The sequence below is a fragment of the Neolamprologus multifasciatus genome, chromosome 7 (assembly GCF_963576455.1).
Source record: "Neolamprologus multifasciatus chromosome 7, fNeoMul1.2, whole genome shotgun sequence".
NCBI classification, from domain to species: Eukaryota; Metazoa; Chordata; class Actinopteri; order Cichliformes; family Cichlidae; genus Neolamprologus; species Neolamprologus multifasciatus.
The window spans coordinates 65,557,201-65,573,640 of NC_140445.1; the positions used below are offsets into that span (position 1 = coordinate 65,557,201).

At 41.4% G+C, this 16,440-nt stretch overlaps 1 protein-coding gene and 1 long non-coding RNA gene across 4 annotated transcripts in view; both read right to left on the reverse strand.

The window, feature by feature from the left end:
• LOC146515921 (uncharacterized) overlaps positions 1-16,440 on the reverse strand; it is a 496,024-nt gene that overhangs the window by 213,188 nt on the left and 266,396 nt on the right. The gene's annotated exons all lie outside the window — the stretch shown is intronic.
• Positions 1-16,440, reverse strand: part of cdh13 (cadherin 13, H-cadherin (heart)) — a 490,756-nt gene that overhangs the window by 213,188 nt on the left and 261,128 nt on the right. The window lies entirely within an intron of this gene.

Sequence of the window (16,440 nt, forward strand, 5' to 3'; positions counted from 1 at the left end):
TAAAAAAAAATAATAATAATAATGATAATGATAATAATAATAATAATAAAATAACATATAATAATAATAATAATAATGATGATGATAATATAATAATAATGATAATGATAATAATAATAATAATAACAATAATAATATAATATTAATAATAATGATAATGATAATAATAATAATAATAATAATAATAATAATAATAATAATAATAATAATAATAATGAGGTGTACCATATGTACCATAGTTTGAACTTTGACGAAGTTTTCTGTTGAAAACATCAGGAGAAAAAAACATCAGGTTTCACTTCTGTCAGCCAAGACCTGAAATCTCAGGCTGGAGGCCAAAAGCTGCTCTGTGCAGATTCACCAAAGCCGGACGTCTGAAGACTGAAGAAGAAAAGAAAACGTTTCCTCGTCTGATGAATTCTGATCTCTGCTGAGGGGCTCAGACAGCAGAGCCACGAGCACGCATCAACAGCACGGACCCAACCTGCCATGTGCATCCCTTTATACCCACCTTCTGATGGGTGTTCACTGGAAACGTCAGCTATACATCGAACCTACGCTAAGCAGAGAGATAACAACTTGCTTTATTTATTCATTGAATTTTTTTATATTTGATTTTTGATTTTTAAAAGACACAGCACAAACATGATAAATCTGTGGCTTCTCCATGTTTTTAATAATTCATATTTTTGTGTCGTTTTCTTGACGTTCTGCCGAGTTTCACGCTACAGGTTTCTACATGACAGTCAGTGAACTGTGTTGGGATAGTTGTAAAAATGTCTCCAATGATCTTGTATTTTAGGATTAATAATAGCACAACGCTTCAAAAATAACCATAGAAAGACTTTTATAGCTCGCTGTAAACCTGTAAAACATGCTGTTTTCTATGGCTGCTATTAATATGTACAAAAATATTTTAGTGCACTCTTTTGTGAGTCAATCTTTTCCTCGTCCGTGATCAGCAGAGTTTGGGATTCTCTAGGATGTAGGAAAAAAATAGTTTGATGGTGACTCATTTTCCACTTAATCACAGCCACTGCAGTCACGCCCACTGACACTGAAGCACACACGCTCTGTGATAGAGGACAGAAATCTCGTTAAGATCGATAAGACTGCAAAGATTAAATGTCACCCAAAAACATATCAGCAGTGGCAAACCAAATATCTGGCTCCGTCAAAAACTAAAGCAGAACCATCTCAGCTCCTGCCAAATACACTCAGTATAAACAGTTTCAGCAGCAGACACCTCAAACAGAGCCCGACAGACAACGCTATAGAATAGATATGATCCTGGATTTTACAATCACAAGAATTTCAAAACAAGTTTGAGGTCATCATTCCTCTGGGTGGAGAGTAATAAGGCACCTGAGCGCTCCTTTGAGACGGACAGTCAGATTAATGGGACAAGAACGTCAAACTAATAGATAAGAAGGTTTCTTTATGGCATTTTAACCTTTATGTGACACAGAGGCACAGAGAGTAGGGGGACTGGTCTGGACTGGATTTGGACCCAGGTTGGATTCAGGCCCAGTCTGTTCTGCCCGGCAACAGAGATCCTAGCCTTCTGTAGATGAGTTGCCAGCACAGCCGGGTGAGCTACAGTGGTGCTCAATAAGGATGCTTCTTATCACTCTACTGTACACATGCAGTTGTGAACTAATATACTGGAACACACATCAAATAACTATAGATATACAACAACAACAACAACAATAATAATAAGATGTCAAAAAGGAAACAGCAAAAGAAAAAAAACATGTATTTAACAACAAATGATACTTGGATATTTACTTGTGACTACATTACTGACAGTTAAATGCTCGTGAGAATGCTTTTATTTTGTATTTGTTATAGGGGTGGGCGATAGAAACGATATACGATAGAAACGATATATATTTGGCCAACGATAGAGATTTTGACTATACTGCTCCATCGCGATAGCGCATGTTGATGATGTCATCAAGCTGCGCCTGTTTTGGTCGAAAGCATCGCAGCGGCTACAACCATTATCATCTGCAAATTATGCCGACAGTCACAGCAAACAGATGAAGCACTTTTGAAATATGGGGAAAGCCAAAAACTGCGCTTCCTCCACTTCCGTAACATTGATTCATTAATGACTTTTAATGAGTGGAAAAAAGTTAGCGTTCATCCTCCAGCTTTACTGTGCTAATGTTATGCTAACATAGCTGTGTAGCTAGCAATCACGTAGCACAACATTATATACCAGCTAGTCCAACTTCAGTAACCCTGCAAACGCCACTGCTGTTTAGTTTTCTGTCTTCATTTATGTTGGAAGTGATAGCAGAGCTGTACGTTTGAATTAGTTTCAAAAAATCTCTGTCAGAACATGGTATGAAATGTTTAGGTGGAAACTAGCGAGCTAACTTCCTGCTAACTTCTAACTCCGTTAAATTTAATAACTTCTGTTTTCATGGATGTTAAACTTAATTGTTACACCTGGTAAAGCAGCAACGCTGATGATTTTATTAAAGATGAAAGAATTTAGACCGTTTTTAACTCTCAGTGTTCGTTTGACTTTGGGACCTGAAGCAGACGGAGTTTTGGACCCAGATTTCTCCGTGAAGCTCCTCACTACGGCAGCCGTAATGCTCTGACAATCCATCAAGCAGTGCAGCTTACCAAAGTTGTATTAAAACATTTTTAACAGATTTCTGCAGCCAAAATCGGTTCGAGGTCAGTAAGCACAACCAGAATTCATACATAAGACACACTCTCGATTTTTGAGAGGATTTTAAGTCCTTATAGTGTGGAAAATACCTTATACAGAAGAAAATAATATATCGTTACCGCACATGCTTCAAATTATATCGCGATATAAATTTTAGGCCATATCGCCCAGCCCTAATTTGTTACCAATTAAAATTGTTATAAATTTAATTTCAAAAATATCAACATCAACTTCAGATTGGATGTGTCAACATTTAGGAAAACATATTTAAAAATACATCAAACACACCCACAAGCATCCTATATAAATCCTCGAGTCGATGCTAGAAATACCAAAGTTGCTTTCATCGCTAAATTTGCTTTTTTGTGCATTTATTCATCATGAAACACCTTTAATCACACAACCTAGTTCTGTGTTTGGGATGAATTTTGTTTTCTATCGCGTATTAAAGCTCGAGGTTTTAATCTTCTGATGTCATGGTTACTGCTAAATCAGCCTTATTACACTGTAAAGACAGCTGATTCTGTCTCTGCACAGAGTTTTTAAAGTGGCACGCACTGCCCTCTAATTAGATCTTAAAAGAAGCTTCTCTTTACTGGAATAATCTTCTGCTACTCTTGTGTCTGATGCCAGTGTGCAATGTTGTGCTGGAGGCAGAGCCATAATTTTAGCTTGAGCAGCAGCTCAGAGTGGATTTACTTGAACAAGTCTTTGATCTATTGAAGGATCTCTGTCTTTTGTAAAATATAGTTAATATGGTCAGGGCCAACAATGAGCCTAGAAGCAGAGCTGAACCATAAATACTTTGAATTACAGGCCAGATGTTTTTTCTTTCTTTTAATTTGGTGCAAAAAAAACAAAAACATTAAAATCAATGAAATAATTTTTAGAGTTTGAAGCACAATTATTTACTATTATGGGTTATCATACAAAATAACCCCAAACTTGTAGATAAAATAATCTGATTATAACTTTTTATAGCATTGCTTTTGCTTCCTGACTGCCGACTACACTCTGCTGTGTGAAGTGTTTTTGAATCTAGCAATTTTGTAGCTGGAGGGGCAGGAAGCCTTTTTTCCTTTGGAAAAATATTTTCTCCGGTTCATGTCGGGGCAAATAAGTGGCCTATATTTACTACAGTTTTTTGTGATTATAGATAAGTCACTTTTTTTTTTGTTTGTTTGTTTCTAGAATATTTGTTTGTTATCGTGGCCGTGCCCACCTCGATGCCATCTACATGTAAAGAATAAGTAAACATCTCTGTGTGAACTGCAGATTTGGTTGGTCTGGTCCTTCCGTGTGATAAGGGAAAACAGATGAGTAGTGTCTATGCTGTGCTTGGGTTCCTCTGCATGTCTCACATTTGATTGTACAGTTTTAACATTTTGTTTCAGTCATTGCGCAAGTATGCAGAGAACCTATGCCCAGAGTAATTATTTGATATTTCAATTAGGGCTGCCACAAACAATTATTTTGATAGTCGACTAGTCACCGATTATTTTTGCGATTAGTCAACTAATCAGATCATCATCCATTGGACGTAAAACTACAGCTTATTGCACCAGCAGCATCTGCTCTTATATAAGTATCATTAGCTTACAGCTTTAAGTGTTTAAGGTATGTGCTAACTAAAAATAAAGACAAGATAACATTTTTAAGTTATCTAAGTGACTTATATATCATGTTTAACCTAGTAGCGAAAGGCGGTGGGTTTGTAAACGATTGGCTCTAGTTAGCCTAGCCCCCGGCTAGCTATCGAGCTAGTGGGTAACAGACGTCTCCGAAAACGTCGGAGCGCTTTTGAAAATATTGTTTATTGATAAATAAACAATATTTTGTTGATCTGCACACCACATATTTAAAAAATATGTGGTGTCTTGATAAACTGAGCAGATATTTGAGGTTTACACAGCTACATTCTCGGACACAGCTTCTTCTTCTTCTTCGGGGTTTAACGGCAGCTGGCATCCTTGTACATGCAGTGCTGCCATCTTCTGTTTCAGTCCGTTATTACACTCTTAAATCCTACTACTTATTCCTGCGTCTTTTGTGATCTTACAAAGCTTCAAACGACTCGTCGACTATTAAATCAGTCGTTGACGATTTTGATAGTCGACGTAATCGTGACTAGTCGACTAATCGTGGCAGCCCTAATTTCAATAAGAGATGAAGGAATATGATTGCATTGCATCTTTAAACTCTTTTCCTCTTGGCTCAGGTCAGATGCTGTGATGGCTGTGAAGGTATCAGGCAGATATATCAAAGAGTGCCAGTAGTTCCCAGTACAGTAGGTGTCTGCCATGTAATGCACACACAAGGTGTACCTTTTGCATTTGGCAGTTAAAATATCCGAAGCCAGGATAACATTATTGGATTTTGCATTTCACATCAGTCACTGCTAAAAGAAAAATGATACAAAAAGCAAGAAGAAACTACGATCTTAAATGTCAATGACTATAAATAAATAAAACGTTCTGAGCAAACCTGCAGCTGCTTTTTCAACCAATTACTCTCCAACTTATCCAGGGATTGATTCAGTTACCAAAATTACTTCTATTGCTCAGAAACACAAAAGCATTCATGGAGGCAATTAGAAGCTTCTCTGTTGGGTCTAGAACATAAATACAGGATCGGCATGTCCTCGTGGGTCTGCACAAACCAGTACACGTCTAAATAAATGAATTCAGAAAAAGCAATTTTCATAAAGCTTCAGGGAAATATGTTTTTGACGGCAGTCTATTTATATCAAGTCGTATATGTTTCACTTATTTTTATCACTAAACCATTTTTCAAGCTGACGGGAATAAAACAAAAAGAAATGAAGATAAGTCGAGAAGCATTCCTCAATCTAGACGTCCCTTTACGTAGTAAACTCTTTCAGACCTCATTAATAGAGCAATCCGTCTACACAGTGTCCTATATATGCTGCTTCATGTCCTCAGTGACTTCACTCAGGGTTAAAAATCTTTGTGATGTAGTGTTTGCTGCTACTGCGACCACATGATCGCAGCTCGCCACACAGGACAGATGACAGGACCGTGGAAGTCCCGCCTGATGGGTACATCAGCTGGACTGCAGAGTTGATTACAGCAGAAAATGCTCAGCAGATCACGGGCTTGTTCTCATGTGTGGACTTTGTCGTCTCTGCTTGTCTGACAATCCCAGATCAATACTCAATCAAAGAGGCTTTTTTTGCCTTTAGCTTTTCTGTCTCGATGCAAAAAGAAAAAAAAGACCCAAAAGATGAGAGAAAAGTAGAGAGGGGTTCAGTCAGCTTGTACAGTTAAACTCATACACAGCGAGGCACAGAGGTTATTTAAAGTAAGGATGCGACTGTAACGTGGACGATTGACAGGCTGAGGAGACTCTTCCAAACGTATTTCATTGTTAAGTCTTTTAGTTAAAGCATCTCAGTGCTTAGAATAAAATAAGAATATTAATACATAAAAATGTTAATTTTACAGTATTCGATACAGTTATAGATCCAGAAGGTAGATTCCTAATTATTAAATTATCAATGCTAAATGGCCTGTATTTGTATAGCACTTTTACTAGTCCCCCCTAGGGACCCCAAAGCGCTTTACACACTTCACTTCATACACCATTCACACACTGGTGGAGGCAGCTACAGTTGTAGCCACAGCTGGGGTGGCTGTGGCTACAATGTAGCTGCATCACCAGTAAAACACAATAATTCCAGGTTCCTGTAGGTCAATCAGGGTAATGATAACTATGAATTATTCTTAAACGTCTTCATTCACAGAAAGAAAATCTGTGATTTGTAATCTTCCCTCTGAGTAAACAGGCTATAAATACATCTTTCTTTCACTTTCCATTTGCTAAGGTCTTATACTACCAAGGATATGGTATGTGGTAAAGATGAGGGTGTGACCATTTTTAACATCCTTCAGTTAAACAGTTTAGAGCACTCGCAGTATCAATTTTCTGGTTCTGGTGAATTAATTTTGGATGAAACATTGTAACTGTAACAAACAAATGTAGCATTTTCTTTTCAAACTTGCTACTGTAGCTACTGTGTGACAGGTTATAGGATAGAATGTATCGTAATGTTTATTGGTAAACGTTACAGTTCGATGTGAATCGGTGCCCAAAAGTCACAAGATCAAGTCACTGGGTTATTTCACTCCAGATAAAGATGATAACAGCAGGTAGCCTCTGTAAACGTTTTTTAAAACAGAGTTTTGAGAAGCGAAAACAGAAGCGTTATAATGGCTGTGATTGAGCTCGTGAATCAATAGAGAGAGATAATCTAAAGTGGGGAAACTGGAGTAAAAGGAGGATTTTGAGCAATGTTTTCTTGTCAGGGAGGGTGATGGTGATGGGGAGAGATCGGTTAGTTTAGTCCAACTCTGAGTTGTGAAATTGCGTGTTGGTAAGAAGAGCAGGTCCCCGCTGAACCGAAAAGAAGGACAGATAATCAAGCCTGAGTCGATGTGGGACTTCGTGCAGGGCAAAGGAGAGAGGAAATGCTTTAACAGATTAGCAGTAGAGGAATAGCCACTGGGGAGGCCAAGAGTTTAGGTATTGTCACACCTTCAATTCCCAGGCCTCTAAACGCTTTCATACAATTCTGTTTTTAGTCCCTCTGCTTTTAGAGAAGTCACTCTTTTGAAAATTAAGAATAAACACGGGTGTATTATGAGGTAAATACAGAAACTAAAGAGTTGGAAAAGAGAGAAAGAAAGCTGGGTGGGAGAAAGTTGATGCTATTTAGCTTTGGAATGATGCCGGGAACAACGTAAAGCCCGCGAGGGAGCAAAATAATTTTCTCCAAACTACAGAAATGTATTCAAATAAAGCCCTATTCACATATATTCAGATCACATCACTACTGAAAATAAAGGCCGTTTAGAATACAGTTTTTTCCTCTCCGTGGTGTAATGCATATCACTGCCTTTGGTAATTCAAAAGAAGATAGCTCAGTTAAGAAGGCTGAGGAGAATCAATGAAGCCTTACTGTTGAAAAGAGAACAGATGCATATAAATGACTGAATAGTTTCTCGCTAGTGTGGGCCTTGCCTTTCTATCCAGAGACCATCAGCTATTGCACTGGTGCGCTTACACACTGAGGTCCGTACATTTTATTTTTACAGCATAATATTTGCAATTTTCCCTCCTTAGACTGTGAAGATGTAATGAAAGTGCAGAGCTTTAATTCAGCTTTAATTCAAGAGGTTTTATAAAAAGAAAAGTTTTGCATTAGTTGTTTAGGAATTTCAGACACTATTTTCATTGTGCTCCATTCAAGCACAGTTTTCAGCTGCTGAAGACTAACATAAAAGCAGAGGCCTTGCAGAGCATCTGACGGGAGGAAACAAAGCATTTGTTGATGTTCGTGGGTACTAAATTCAAGCAGTCACTGTTGTGAGCACCTTGGGGTAACCCCCTTTAGTCATTAAAGTGGGTTACTGTGGATCATCTGTATCCATCTCACGCTATCCTCAGCATCCTCTGAATGTCTTCTTTCAACACATCCATCTCCTCGGTGGTCTTCCTCTTTTCATCCTGACAGGCTGATCCATATTCAGATCCTTAGTCCAACGTATCTACAATCTCAGCCTCTCTAACTCCCCCATCCATCGACCTGAGCTGTCTTACTGATATACTCTTTTCTAATCCGGTCCATTCTTCTCACATCCAATGAAAACCAGAGCATCTTCAGCTCTGCACCTCCACACATCATACCATGTCTCCAATTATATATATCAGTATCAGTTATAAACTCTGCTGCCGTCTTTCTGACACTCATCTCCACCCACGCTTCATGACCTCTTTTATTCACCTCTCTTGTGCAGTATTTGTTGCTTTGGATGGTCGACCACGGCTATTTATGCTCACTTTCTTTCACTATCTCTACTCCTTGCGACACCTGTCTACATCTTGTGCATTCTGTCTTGTTTCTACTGACTCTCATTCCTCTGCTCTCCAGAGGATGCCTCCACCTCTGCAAAGTCTCTTCCACCAGTTCACTTTTCTCACTACAGATCACAATGTAGCCTACAAACATCAGAGATATCATCAGAGACTCTTACCTGACCTCATTCGTCAGCCCGTCCATCACTGCTGCAAATAAGAAGTTCATAGCCAATCCCTGAGGTAATCCCACACCCACCTGAACCCGTCTGTGAGTCCTACTGCACACTAGGGCTGCTCAATTAATCGAATTTTAACCTCGATTACGATCTTTCAACGATCATTAAAAATGACTGAGCCGATTATTAGCCCCTCCCTCGTGCTTTACTCTCGCGCTGCTCCGTGTGGCAAATCGAGCGCACCTCTCTGCATTTCGAACACACGTCACAACAATTAAGAGCAGCGGTCTCCAACCTTTTTTGCGCCACAGACCGGTTTATGCCCGACAATATTTTCACGGACCGGCCTTTAAGGTGTCGCGGATAAATACAACAAAATAAAACTAGTACAGGTACCGAAAAAAAGAAAATTTATTCATAACACACGTGAAAAGACCCAGGAAAACCGAGTGACCGATAAAAACGATAACAAAATAACGCTGAAAACCGATAAAACTCCTGAAAACTATACATTTCACACCTGAGCCTCAACTCTCGCGGCCCGGTACCAAACGACTCACGGACCGGTACCGGTCCGAGGCCCGGGGGTTGGGGACCGCTGATTAAGAGGAGGGAAGCTCGGAAAGCTAAGCAGAAGTTATTTGGAGAGGAGAGTGATGCTGTTGGTTGAAAAGAGGTAAAAAAAACTTGAGTGGTGTGGAAACATTATGGGTTCATGAGTCAGACGTGGATCAAGTAGACACAGTGTGTAAACTTTGCTACAGTGTCGTAGCTGCACCACAGAGCAACACTGCAAACTTCACTAAACATAGATGTTTACATTTATCATTTATTTTTATATTGCAAACATTTGCACTGTTATCAGTATTTGCACTATTTTATATTATTTTTTAAAGTCATTATTCAACACATTGTTATTGTTAAATAAATATCGTCAAATAATCGAGATCTCAGTGAAAATAATGGTGATTAGCAGCCCTACTGCACACCTCACCATAGTCTCGCTGTCGTGTTCTGCATCAGCCTCATATGCTTCTCTGCCACCCCTGATTCCATCCTGCAGCACCACACTTCCACCCTATCATATTCTTTCTCTAGACCCACAAAGACACACTTTTAAATACTTCTCTATTAACACTCTCAAAGCAAACATCCCATCTGGAAGGCATGAAGCCGTACTGCTGCACACCGACCATCACCTCACTTCTCAAACGAGCTTCTCAACTCTTTCTAATATCTTCATGGTGTGGCTCATCAGTGCTAAAATTAATCTTTATATTAACCTCCTAAGACCTGAACTCTTCCACAGCAGCATTTTTAATTTCTCTTTGATATTTGGGCTGATTAGGACCTGATGAAACAAAGAATTAGTTTGTTTGTTTGTTTTTTTACCTAATTTTTGTTTCTAAGAAAAATAAGAGCCACATATGAGGATATTCATTTAAAATTTCGATAGAACAGTTGCAGCATAATGTCCTGTAAGTGGATTCAGGCCCTTGTAGAGCAAAATTTAGTATTTTGGTCTAAATAACCCAAAATGTGATGTCCACATATGTGGACGTCAGGTCCTAGCAGGTTTTTTTTTTTTTTTTTTTTTTTTTTTTTTTTTTTTTTTTTTTTTTTTTTTTTTCTCGCCTGTCCCATTTGGTTCTTTAGCCGTCAGAATTGTTGTCTGAAGACCAACAAGGATACCCAATGGATTTATTTTGCCAAATGGATCATCATGGCATTGCCGTATTGGTCCATTTGATCGACCTTTGTTTTTATTATTTATTTTATTTTCAGTTGTTACAGACGGGACAGACATGAGTGAGGGATAGGAAAGGGAGAAAGAAAGAGGAAGGAAAAGAAAAACAGAAGGGGAGAGGGACAGTGAGAAAGGGGGGAAGAAAAAATATCTCCGGGATCACCTGTTGAGAGAAAAAGAATAGAAAACAAGCAAAAAAACAAAACAAAACAATGCAACATACTATACACAACACCATCGCATTAATCTAGCTAAGTGAAAACAGCAGTAAATACTAAATATTGAATGTTGTTGTGCAGCACGCAGGACAGACAGCGCACAATGTGCTTTGAAGTAGCAGCCAAGAAAGGTGTGATTTAAGTCTACGAATAGTGAACACCCATGTGCACACCTGTGTGGATCGGCGCGCTTGTATTCAAATGGTTTCCCCATGTAATGGTCTGCTAGAGGATGTAGAGAGCCATAGCCCCGTCCCCCAGGGCATGAAGCAGGCATGGAGGAGATCCAGGCCCCAGACATCCAGAGGCCCCAGAGTGCAAGAGCCCAAGGAGGACCACCGGAGGGGCATCCGTGCCACCTTCATGGGAAGGGCTGAGGATCCCCAGATGAGGGGTCACCCAGTAGCCACCGGGCAGAAGCTAGAGGGGGCTGCACCGGCGTGCCCGCCGGCTCTGCCGGCAGCCAGCTGTGCCAGAGTGAACCGAGCCGCAGGCACAGAGGCCGGAGGCCCGAGGGCCCCCCGCGCCCCGGAAGAGGCCTGACCGAGCAGCAGGCGCCAGGCCCCGCCAAGTAGTCACCGGGAGTGAGCTGGTACATACCTGAGCGCCCAGCCCCGGACACCAAGAACCACCAACGCACCGACCCCTGAGGGCATCAGTCACCGGCAGGGAGTGTGGTGAGGGGAGATAGGCCTCCACACTTTGGAGGGCCTTGGAGTTCCCAGAGAGGTGAAGTCTAAGACCCGACCTGACATATAGACACAGACAAACAGGCACACACAGACACAGACATGCATTCCCACCCTCATGCACACATATACAAACACTCAGCACTCACCCAACGCAGGAATAAACGTAAATGGACATGTACACACAATCACACTCCCCAAACATACTCTATATCCCGGGTCCAGGTATCCTCACCCCCAGAGATGGAAACGGCACCCAGACCCAAGAGATGTTACCCTTCCCTCCGGGGTGGAGGCAAGCAGACCGCCCCAGGCTCCGCAGCAGCAGGGAGGCCAATCGGACAGCCAGCATCTCTTCCCAGCCCCCCCGCCCCGATGGCTAGCAGAGAACGGGGGTGTGTTAAGACCCCATACCTCCCTCCTCCCGCTCAAGTGTAGTGTTGCTGCGTGTTGCTCTAAAGTGTATTTAAAACAAGGGAGAGCATGGTGCTGCTGCCAGAGAGCAGCAGGTGTTAGCACGGCCCCTCCCGAGAACCCTCAATGTCTACATGGATTTAAAATTGAGAGGTGGGCACCGGCGCCAGAGGCAGGTTTGAATACACAGACCGTCTACTGGACGCCGTTAACGTGCCCACCCTCAAGGCCCTATATATATATATATATATGTGTGTGTTATGAGAGTGTAAGTAATGTGGATGTCTAAGTTGTGAGATAAAATTGAGGCACAGGTGGCCAGAAGAGGACAGAGGGGGGGGGAATGTCTCCCCTGCACCCTGGTGACACACCCGCACCCCAAAGCCCTACCTGTGTGGGTGGGTGTGGTGGAGCGTGAAGAGGGAGGCAGACGGGGATGGGGAGGAAAAGAAGGGAGGGGAGGGTGTCCCTCCCTAGGGCCAGCTCCCCCGCTGACCCCAATATGCACCCCCGTCCCCTGGTATCCACCAAGGCAAGGGAGCCCAGGCCCATCCAGACCGGGGCCTACGGCAGCAACACCGCCAAGCCCCACAGGACCCGGGGCAGCCCACTCTACCCCACCGCAGAGGAAACTGTACCCACCCCAACATTCAATCATCTCCCAGACTACACAAGACACAGACACCCAGGTTAAGTTTATTCTCCACCTCTCCTATGTCTCTCCCCCACCTGCAGAGTGGACTCCTGCAAAGATGGAACAACCTCCCTGCCAGTTCAAGAGCCCCCCGGTTAGGCCGATGCACAAGAGGCCCCCTGCGCCAGGGCTGAGCCCCCGTGCACCCACCCGCCCACAACCTCGGCGACACACCGACGAGGACCGAAGCCCCCAAGGCCCAGCCAGAGCCCCAGCACGGAGGCGAAGCACCCCCGAACCCCAAACCCCCACGCCCGCCCCGGATCCACTCAGGGGCAGCCAGGCCACCAGGCCAGTAACCTACGTCCGCCAGCACAGACCATCCTCCAGCCCCGCTGCACGCGGCCACGAGGAGAACAACCTCTGAGAGCGACCAGAGCCACTAACCAGGTTATGAACACAACCCCCGGGTTAAGCCCTCCAGGGATAACGTCTCTAGGGGTCCTCCAGGTGCCCTAAGCCCATCCCAACCTCCACATCAACCACAATAGCCAAGGCGGGACCAAACCACGACCCCCCACCCCCGCTAGGTGATGGAGCCGATCAAAGGAGCCCAGAGGGATTGATCTAATGTGGTGGCAGAGGCTATATCGAGACTAATGTGATCTATTAGATAGTTTCTGTATTGGCTAGAATTAAGATTATTTTTATTTTTCCAGTTCATGAGGACCGTTTTCTTGGCGATGCATAGGGCAATAAAAACCATGTGGACTGTATTAATTTCTGTAGTGACATCATCCAAATTTCCCAACAAGCATACTAAAGGGGAGGTTGGAATTTTACATTTCAGACACTTTGATAAGTCCTCACATATCTCGTGCCAAAACTTCTGCACTGGTGGACAGAACCAAAGAGCGTGGATGTAACTGTCTGGTGTATTGCCTTGACAGTGTGAGCAGTTGTTGGCGGATGTAAAGCCCATCTTGAACATTCGATGACCTGTATAGTGCACTCTATGCAGTATTTTGTATTGTATTAATTGCAGATTGGGATTTTTAATAAATTTAAAGGTTTTTAAGCAAATCTGAGACCAGACGTTTTGGTCTAAGCTGACTGATAAATCTGCTTCCCACTTTGCAATAGGAAGGGATATTGATTCATCTATTTTAGAAAGTGTTCTGTATATTTTAGATAATAGTTTGGGGGATTTAAGAGTAAGAAATTGAACCACACTTGGTGGTGTTTGTAATTCAACTTGACTGAGGTTAAATTTCTTTTTTACTATGGATTTAATTTGTTGATATTCTAAAAATCTTTTCTTGTTGATCCCATATTGTATAACTAGTCTGTCAAATGGAATAAATTCTGTTCCCTCTAATATATGTTCTAAGTATTTAATTCCTTTACAACTCCATTCTGGGAAATTAATCATATTTTTGTTTTGTAATATGTCAGGGTTATTCCAGATAGGTGTACGTTTGCATGGGATTAATGAAGACTCCGTTATTTTTAGAAACTCCCACCATGCTGACAGAGAAAAGCTGATGTTGATGCTTTTAAAGCATTCATGTCTTTTGATGTTTGAGCTAATAAATGGTAGGTCCTAGCAGGTTAAATATTCTAACAGTCGTGTATAAAAGCAGCTGTAATTCTCAAACAGCGAGTGCTATACTTGTTAAATTAAAGCAAAAAGTCTGCACTAAAGTCTAATCAAGTCATTTTAATTATTAAGTAGAAAAATCTTATTTATGACACTATATTTAATTTGAATTGAATTTGTTTCTGGAATATTACGTCTTCGTTTGAAACTCTTTGTGATTAAACTCTGAGTAAAGTCATTAAAGAGCTAACATAATACATAAAGCTAAAAGTTGACCAGTCAGGCTTTATTCCTTCATGTGCACGGACGTCCATGAATGCAAAGGAGAGAGAAAAGAAAAAACTAATTTATCCGAACACAACAATACCCAAGAGTTAATTGGGCAACAGGCTCTGTAGATACCTTGGACATTAATTTGCCAGGCTTTCTCTGTGTGACAAGCTGATAATGAGGTATTGTGGGACAGCGGGTCACCTGGTAGGGTGGTGGACAGATTGCGCTCCAGCGAACAAAGGTAGAGAGAATAAGAAAGGTAGAGACAGAGACCATAATGGGACAAATGGGCACCATCGTGCTACAAATTACCTGCCAGTGTTGCTGTAATCTCTCAGCTGCATCACTTTCTCTCCTGAATCAATCGCTTTCCTGTTTTCTCTGCGCCCGCCGGCTCCTGTTGGCACCAACTAAACGCTAACTCAGCGACTCCACTAGGTTTCCACAAACTTAGAAATATATTGAATTTATTTTGCTGAAGTTTTTCTAAGGTGTGTTGGCAGCACTACTGCCCAACATCGTGCAAAACAGTCGTGACGCAGCAGGAAAAGAGTTTGAGCAAACCCAGCAGACGAGGATGGAAGCAGAGGTCGGAGACGGATTTAATGACCGGGCATCGGGCCGTGCTCTGTGCAGGGCAGAGATGGGCAGTAACGCGTTACTTGTAATGCGTTACTGTAATCCGATTACTTTTTTCAAGTAACGAGTAAAGTAAGGGATTACTATTGCAAAAACGGTAATTAGATTACCGTTACTTTCCCGTAGGAACGCTGCGTTACTGCGTTACTAAAACCGTGATTTTTTTGCGAGAATGTCTCATGACAGTGACGTAAGCGAGTGGGACGTTCGTGACAACAGCTGTGTGCAGATCAACAATGGATCATATATCGAGTGCAGAGAGAGTATGAGCGTGCAGCGTTTAAAGCGTGGAAGTACTGACCTTACTTTGAGTTTGATTCCATAAAAAGTGACAAAAACATTAGTGTCCGTTGTGCGTGGGAAGAAAACTTCTTTTTACAGCGAAAAAAAACCCTAAACTTCCAAACAAGCACCGAGTAGCTACGACGTAATGGGAAACTCACAGAGAAACTCGCGGATTCTTCCACTGACCGCTGCACACCTGCACCAGGGTAACCCTCCGCCTGCCCCACTCCTGCTTTACAGGTGAAAATAGAGCAACAGGACCGCTAGTCTTTGACTTTATTTATTTTCTGCTGTGTTTTACTTGCATCTATTTGAAAGACTGAGTGTAAACACACACAAAAATAATATTTTATTTTATGAGCTGGAATGTGCAGAAAATAGGTTTAAATGTTAAACTAATTTCTTCCAGTCAGAGAATGTTGCAGAATGTTGCAGATAATTAAATTTTTACTTGATGCATAAAGTTAAAAGATTAAAACTAATAAAACAAGTTTTAAAAAGAGACTTTTCCATTTGATTACATTTTGTATGATGATTAGAAGAAAAAGTAGAATTGGGCTGAAAGATCTATCACTTTATCACCTATTCAGGTTGTAAATCATGTTTTTAAAAAGTAACTAAGTAACTAAGTAATTAATTACTTTTGAAAATAAGTAATCAGTAAAGTAACGGGATTACTTTTTTGGGGAAGTAATCGGTAATTAGTTACTGATTACTTTTTTCAAGTAACTTGACCAACACTGGTGCAGGGTGCAGTTAAAGATGAGTGGCGATGTGACTCCAGATAAGAATTCAACACAAAGCAGATCAGGTCGTGTTTTTGAGTTTGATGTTTCACAATAGTTATGAATGTGTTTGACCTTTTGTATTCATTACTTTAAAACACTGCACAGTCAGGCTTCAGAATAAATATGAGTGGATTTTTGTTTCATTTATTTCAAAACGTTATTACAAGAACTATGTTTCTGAAAGCGAGTGCAGCAGGGAAGACTTCAGTCAAGGATGTATATGTAAGAAAGTCTGAGCTAACTTTTGCTGTAGCAGCAGATGAGTCAGATCAGAGTGCCACTGCCTCACCGAGAAGCTCAGGATGAGGAAGAAGTGGGCTCTTCATCTAGATACTTAGCCTTGCTCAGTGGCTCACCCTTAGTTATAATTAAAACTTAATAAATCATAAATAAGATTAGTTTGAAGGC